The sequence below is a fragment of the Sinocyclocheilus anshuiensis genome, unplaced genomic scaffold, assembly GCF_001515605.1.
Source record: "Sinocyclocheilus anshuiensis isolate Anshui unplaced genomic scaffold, SAMN03320099.WGS_v1.1 scaffold856, whole genome shotgun sequence".
In the NCBI taxonomy this organism is placed as follows: Eukaryota; Metazoa; Chordata; class Actinopteri; order Cypriniformes; family Cyprinidae; genus Sinocyclocheilus; species Sinocyclocheilus anshuiensis.
This window is the reverse complement of record NW_015552603.1, coordinates 165,565-172,361: the sequence shown is the minus strand read 5'-3', so window position 1 is coordinate 172,361 and position 6,797 is coordinate 165,565. Positions and strand designations below refer to the sequence as shown.

The following is a 6,797-nucleotide window of genomic DNA, read 5'->3' as shown; positions in this document are numbered from 1 at the left end:
TCCCTGACAGCGTTTTTTTTTTTTTTTAAGTTGCCAGCTACCACCAGCATTTTTGGTCATTTTCACAAAAGTGGAAAAAAGGCCCCCAGAATAGTTTGTATTAATATCTGAACATGCAATATGCCAAAACAAAGAACAGAGCCTCTGTTTAAAAAAAAAACGAACAAAAATTATTCTAGCTTCATGCAATCTTTTTTTATCAATACTGTGGGTAGGTTTCATGAAAAAAGCAACATTTTGAACAAAAAGCTGAGAAAATTGTGTTTTTGTAAAAAAAGACTACGTCTGGATTAGATTCAGAACGAAAATCAAAACATATATGGAATATATCGCTTCCATCAACACATCCAAAGCTTGCACGGTCCTATACCACTTCATGGATTAATGCTTCATTTGGCAACGTTAGGCAGTTTCGATTTATATGCAGTTTAATGGTTGATGATCATGTTATTTTACATATGCATCGGCTTATATGCGTGATCGCTTGGTTTTGCTTCTTCGCCGTCGTGTTTTGATCCAGACGTTTAGTACTCTTTCAGAAGATGAGTAATAGCGCCTCCTACCAGACACCAGGAAAACACGGAAAGCTGGAAAATGTAATCAAATAGCGGGGGAGCGTTGTCTCATAAATGACAGAAAATTCTGTCAATGGCGGGGGAAGAGGTTATTTTAATTCATATAAACGTCAACCAACCTAGTTGACTATCTTTAGTCAGGGGCAGCCCTAAAGCATATATATCAAAATAATAATGTAAAATCAAAAAAGGTGTTCCTGAAAATATTTAAGATTTAAATATTTAATTGACATTTAAAAAAAAAAAAAAAAAAATCAATTGAAGTTCAAAATAACACAGCATACAGATGCTTAAGCCAGGACTAGGACTTAGTTAAATTACAAAGAGTTTATTTTAATTCATATAAACGTCAACCAACCTAGTTGACTATCTTTAGTCAGGGGCAGCCCTAAAGCATATATATCAAAATAATAATGTAAAATCAAAAAAGGTGTTCCTGAAAATATTTAAGATTTAAATATTTAATTGACATTTAAAAAAAAAAAAAAAAATCAATTGAAGTTCAAAATACAGCAAAACACAGCATTAATAAGAGCCCCAGAAGAACTGCTGTGATGTCAGTAAAACGTATCGGGTTACTCAACGTAACCATGGTGTCCTGAGAGGAGAAAACCAGACACAAACTCCTTTTCTCCAGAATGTTGAAGCCTTATTTAATCCTGCTATTGCATCTGCAATAGCCATTGGCGTTTGGCTGTTTGAACGGTGGGCTGGGCCATCCACTAATATAGCTCGACGTTGAATGTCATAATATCAGAATCTTTTTACTGAGCAAACTATATGTAAACTCTGAGCAGGTTTTTACATGGGGGCCTCTGCAGTGTCTCGTTCCCTCCTCTCAGGGAACCATGGTTATGTTGAGTAACCAGAGACGTTCCCTTTCGAGTCGTTCTTGACACTGCGGCTGAAAGCCACTTTGGGGAACGAGTAAAATCACACTGTGTAAAAACTGTGTTATCTGTGAATCCACCCAGAGTTGATATGGGGAGAAACGTCCGACATGCTACAGTAGGTGGATAAGCAGGTGAATAGCAGGTGGGTACTGGACCTAGTGGAGGCACTCAGACAGCTAGTTGGCACAGTGCCAAGGCCGCACCAGCGCCTCCGGTACCTCCCTGCACATAGCCAAGCCGCGCTGGGCTGGTAAAGTACAGAGAGTGATAATAATGTGATAAAGTACAGAGAGTGACAGTGTATTGGTGCATGCATCAAGAAACCGACTCGATGAGCGGGTTATAAATATACTGAGAAATAGTAAAGAAACAAGTGTATTGGTGCATACAACATAAAACCAGCTCTTTGCGGGTTAAACAGACATTACAAGTCCATTATAGATGTGCAGGACATGCCAAGGTCCTAAGAATAATACTGGGGCAGACAACTTGCAGCTGGGGCCGTCAAGATTAGCGAATAAGCATAAAACGCTGTATCATGCATGCATGGCTGCGAGGAGCGGTGCATCATATCAGCTTTGACCTAGTTGAAGCATGCTAGGGAGGGGCGTGGCAACAGGCAACTCAGCCATCCAGTGGCTGCTCAGCCGTCTTGTACTGCACTGACAGAACATGCGGTGCAAGAGAAGGAATCTCCAGGTTATAAAACCTAGCAAAAGTGTTTTGAGAAGACTCACTCGACTTCCCAAGAGGCATAAGCTAATCGGATAGCTTCCCTTATTCAGTGTGACATTCTGTCTGTTTTTGTCTGTCCACATATGCACTCAATGCCTTAACAGGGTATAAGGCGTGCCTTTGGTACACCTTATTCTCACAGGTTGGATTGAAAATGAAACTCTTGTCATGTCATAACCTGGGCTCTGAATGCCGTTGAGAGCACTTAGATGTATAATCGAGTCTAGGCGTAAGCCTCACCATACAATCGTTCAGACCAAATTGCATACAAGCACTGTTGACAGAGAGAGTTTGCAAGTCCCCCACCTGTTTCTCACAAGCTAAAGCAAGCAGTACCGCCATCTTTAATGAGAGCGCTTTCAAACCGCTCACCTCAGCTGGCTCAAAGGAAGGGTTTGGCAGTGCGCTGAGCACTAATGATAAATCCTATACAGGTGTCAGACGAGGGCAGAGGGAAGTTTGTTATTAGGGGGTGTTTACAATTAAGCCACAATTAAGCGCGTCTTCATCCCCGTACAACAGTCTGTGAAATAGCCAGCGGGTTCACTCCATACTGACATACACGCATGTCCAATAGCTCCAGCCTGGGGTGCCAAATAGTGCCCCCCCGGCCAGGACAGGAGGTCCCTTCAATAGGATCACGGCTGGTTGGCCCATTTCAGCGCAGTAGACACACTAAATGGACAATAGTCCTCGGGCAGAATATGTGCAAGGATGTGTTTCACCATGGTCATTCTAAGTGCGCGCTTCACCAGCGCTCAATTCAGTGGTCTTAATCCAAGCGTACAACCATCCTTTTCCAGAACCAAGGAGTAACGGCTGTACCAGCCACATTCCCATTGTTCATCAGGCACTATCTCTACCACTTGCTTTGTCAGGGGAGAGAGAATTTCTGCCCGTAAAAGTGGAGCGCTCTGCTCCGGCACTTCTGACATGATCACGGCGGTCTGCAAGCAAACTGAAGTGTGTAGTAGGCTTGCCGCAATAGACGGTGCTGACGGTGATACCGGTGTTAAGCCGCAACACCGGTTACGTCACTTGCCCACCGCGTCACCGACCCCCACCGTCGTTTAGATTTTTTATAGTAATAAAAATCATTTAGTTCAGTAAAAGAACAAAAGAGGGAAAATTCAAACGAACTAAAAACGAACAATTGCTTTACTCCGAATTGCCGCTATTTGAAAGTGAAAGTAAAAGTAAAACGCGCGCACAGCTTTTACAAGCTATTTAAAAGCGAAGGAAAGCGAGGAAAAGAAGGAACGCCCCGCGGTGATACCGGTATTACCGGTGTTGTCACACGTCGATTAACCGGTGGGAAAATTTCCTCACTGTCACAACCCTAGTGTGTAGCCATTTTCTGTGGCAATGACAACCCAATTGACACCCCCAGGAGAGCCTCCCACACACTCGGACAACTTGATAATAGACTCAGTGGTGTCTGTCACCGATGAGACATCGCTGCTTGTGAGCGTGAAAGGTGATGGATCCATGGTTCAAGGGGCAGAGATAACACCTCAAGATCTCGCTCTGCAAAACGTCGCCCTGAGGAGAGATTTTGCTCATGTGAGTGGGTGAGCGACGACAAACTTCTCCATGCTTTCTAGGAATGTCTCTATGCTCCGTACATGACTGACCGCTGCTCCAAGGCAGGGGCTGCTTATAACACGTGAATAAGCAAGTGACTGGAACTTCTCTGCACTCTGTACATGGCTGACCGCTTCCCCGAGATGTGGGGCTGCTTGTGCCACGTAATTAAGTGAGTGGCCAAAAATGTCTCTGTGTTCCGTACACGGCTGACCGCTGCTCCAAGGCAGGGGCTGCTTATAACAAGTGAATGAGTGAGAGACTGAACTCTGTGTTCCGTACACGGCTGACCACTGCACTGAGACAGGGGGTTGCTTGTGCCATGTGAGTTAATGAGCAGCCAAAGTGCGTCAGTGCACTGTACACAGCTGACCACTGCATTAAGGCAGGGGACGGCTTACATCGTGTGAATGAGTGATTGGAACTTCTCTATGCTTCGTTCATCAGTGGTCGCTGCCTGAAAGCAGGGGATTCCTTGCATCACGTAAATAAGTGCGACTGGTCTTTCTTTACTCCGTTAATAGCTGACTGCCGCTCTGAGGCGAGGGGCTGCTTGTATCAAGTGAATGATTGGAATTTTCCTGTGCTCCGTACATGCCTGGCCACTTCTCTAAGGCAGGAGCTGCTTATATCATGTGAGTGAGCGACTGGAATTTCCTGAGCTCTGTACATGGCTAACAATTGCTTTGAGGCAAGGGGCTGCATGCTATCGTGTGAATGAGTAAGCGATTGGGACTTCTCTGTGTTCTGTACACGATTGGCCACTGCTCAGATACAAGGGGCTACTGATAGCCTGCAAATTAATGACCGTCTGGAACTTTTCCATGCTCTGCACACGGTTGGCCGCTGCTTTGAGGCAAGGGGCTGCTGATATCATGTGAATACGTGCTCGAGCGACTTAAACTTCTCCCTGCTCAATACACAGCAGGTCACTGCTGTGAGGCAGGGGGTTGCTTGAATCGTGCAAATGAGGGTCTGTGAACCCCTGTAAACCTCTCATACACGGCACTGTCAGCGACAAAGCTATTTTCCCGCCAAATTCAGGCCCCGGCTTAGGGGGGAGGATAACGTGGGAACTGAGCCCGCGCAGCTTGCTACCAAAGTTCTTAGAGGTCCCCTGAAGTGCCTTGAAACACGCAGCGTTATTCTATGTGGTGACGTAATTTCAACTGAAACAGGAAGACAGGGCGGGACATATGAAGCAGCCACGCCCCCTTTTTAAATTAGCCAATAGCGTTTTGTTTATATCTGCACGGGTCAGAGCCGTTGAGCTCGGTAAAGCCGCATTTGACAGCCACAGTCTAATAGATTACCCCCTAGATTCAATATGAAACTCTTAGTAGAAACAAAATAGTGATCATAATTATGCTGAGACTGTGTAGTTTTAAAAGTGTTTAATATATACCGACTCGCGCATGATCACCTCCGTGCGATCGCGTCTCTGGACCGGAGCCAAAGTCCGGATCAGACTGTGCGCGCTGCCGCGGTTCGCGTGACACAACGTGAAACCAGACCTCATTTGCCCCAATCAAAAGCATATTTACACTATCTGAATCATTCCCTATCACCTACATTGTACACTACGTGCCATTCACTGTACAGGAAATACTAGACTGTGAACAAGCGACCGATCTCAGCGGCAGCTTCAGCGTCTATTTATAGTGTAGGGGGTGGGCGCTTCGGCTTCTAGAGAGCGTTTGATTGGTCAGAAGATTTGATGAGAAGATGAAGTATGAAGTGACGTCAAAAAAAATCTTTGAGCCGTTTTGGCGGAAGTGACTAACTAAAAGCTTTGAATGCTTATATCTTCTAAATGCAAATGTTGTCACTGTTTTGGAGCACACTGCCTTATAGATAACCTTAAGACTAACATATTGATACTAACACCCAAAAAACTTTAATTTTGATTTCATGGGGACTTTAAGGCTTTTGCTTACTGGAGGGTAGAAAAGCTCAGGCAGCACTGCGTGGGGGCCGCATGGGTAGAAAGGCAGTGAATTTTGATTCTGAAGGAGACATGGGAAGTTTAGGTGAACAAGGTGGATGTGAGAATTGACACGTCGCAGGCCCATCACCTAAACTTTCTGTCCCAAACTGCCATGGCTTCTATATTTGAGGTTCAGTGGCAGAGGTGAAGAAGTGAACCGACAGCTTATCAGTATAATATAAAGATGTTATACTCACCGGAAGACTGCAGGGGATGGCAATCCGAGCACCTTCCACTGATGAGCGTACCTTCATCAGTGAGCGATAAGAGGCTTCTTGAAGACAGCATAGCTGAGAGAAGGAGAAAGATTCTGAGATTATGGAAAAAAGGAAAAACATGTATTTAAAGGCAAATATTAGCAAATTGGAGAATAATCACAAAATTGCCAAACAATCATGTCATTAATAGTTAATATTGTTAGTGTAGATTGCTGTATGCATTTGTTTTGAATGAAAGTGACTGTTCAGTATAAGTGAAGACATGCTGCGGTTTTGAGGTGAATGTCCTCATGTTCAGATCTTCATCTCTGTTATGAGTGTCACAATGACAAACTAATGCTGACAGACAGACACAAGCGTCTCTGAATAACACTGACACTGTGTCACACACTCACACGCCACAAGGACAGAACAAACCAAATGTTTGGGCTTCATTTCAGTTTGTTTGATCAAGCGTCCATCTCAATAAGTAGTCATAACTATATGCTACATTAAACATTTTTTGGGCTATTTCTGAAGTAACATTTATTGTATGAAAACACTGTTTTGAATGTTTAACAACCAGTCAGTTTATAAAAACTATAATGACCTAATTCAGTGTGTAAATGAAGAACCGATCTGAGTGAATCATTGAGTGAGTGAGTCATTAAATTGATTCAAATTTACAATTCATGAGTCCAAACATGAGCGGTTCTTGATTCTCAACCTGACTGAAAAAGATGAAGGTGTGTTTGACTGTTGTTCTCTTGTGCTTGGGTCAGACGTTCCAGACTGTCAGCAGAGCCGATACGGGTCAGTATCACTG

At 44.0% G+C, this 6,797-nt stretch overlaps 1 protein-coding gene across 2 annotated transcripts in view; it reads left to right on the top strand.

Moving 5' to 3' along the window:
• Positions 1–6,797, top strand: part of jam2a (junctional adhesion molecule 2a) — a 42,547-nt gene that overhangs the window by 29,216 nt on the left and 6,534 nt on the right. The gene's annotated exons all lie outside the window — the stretch shown is intronic.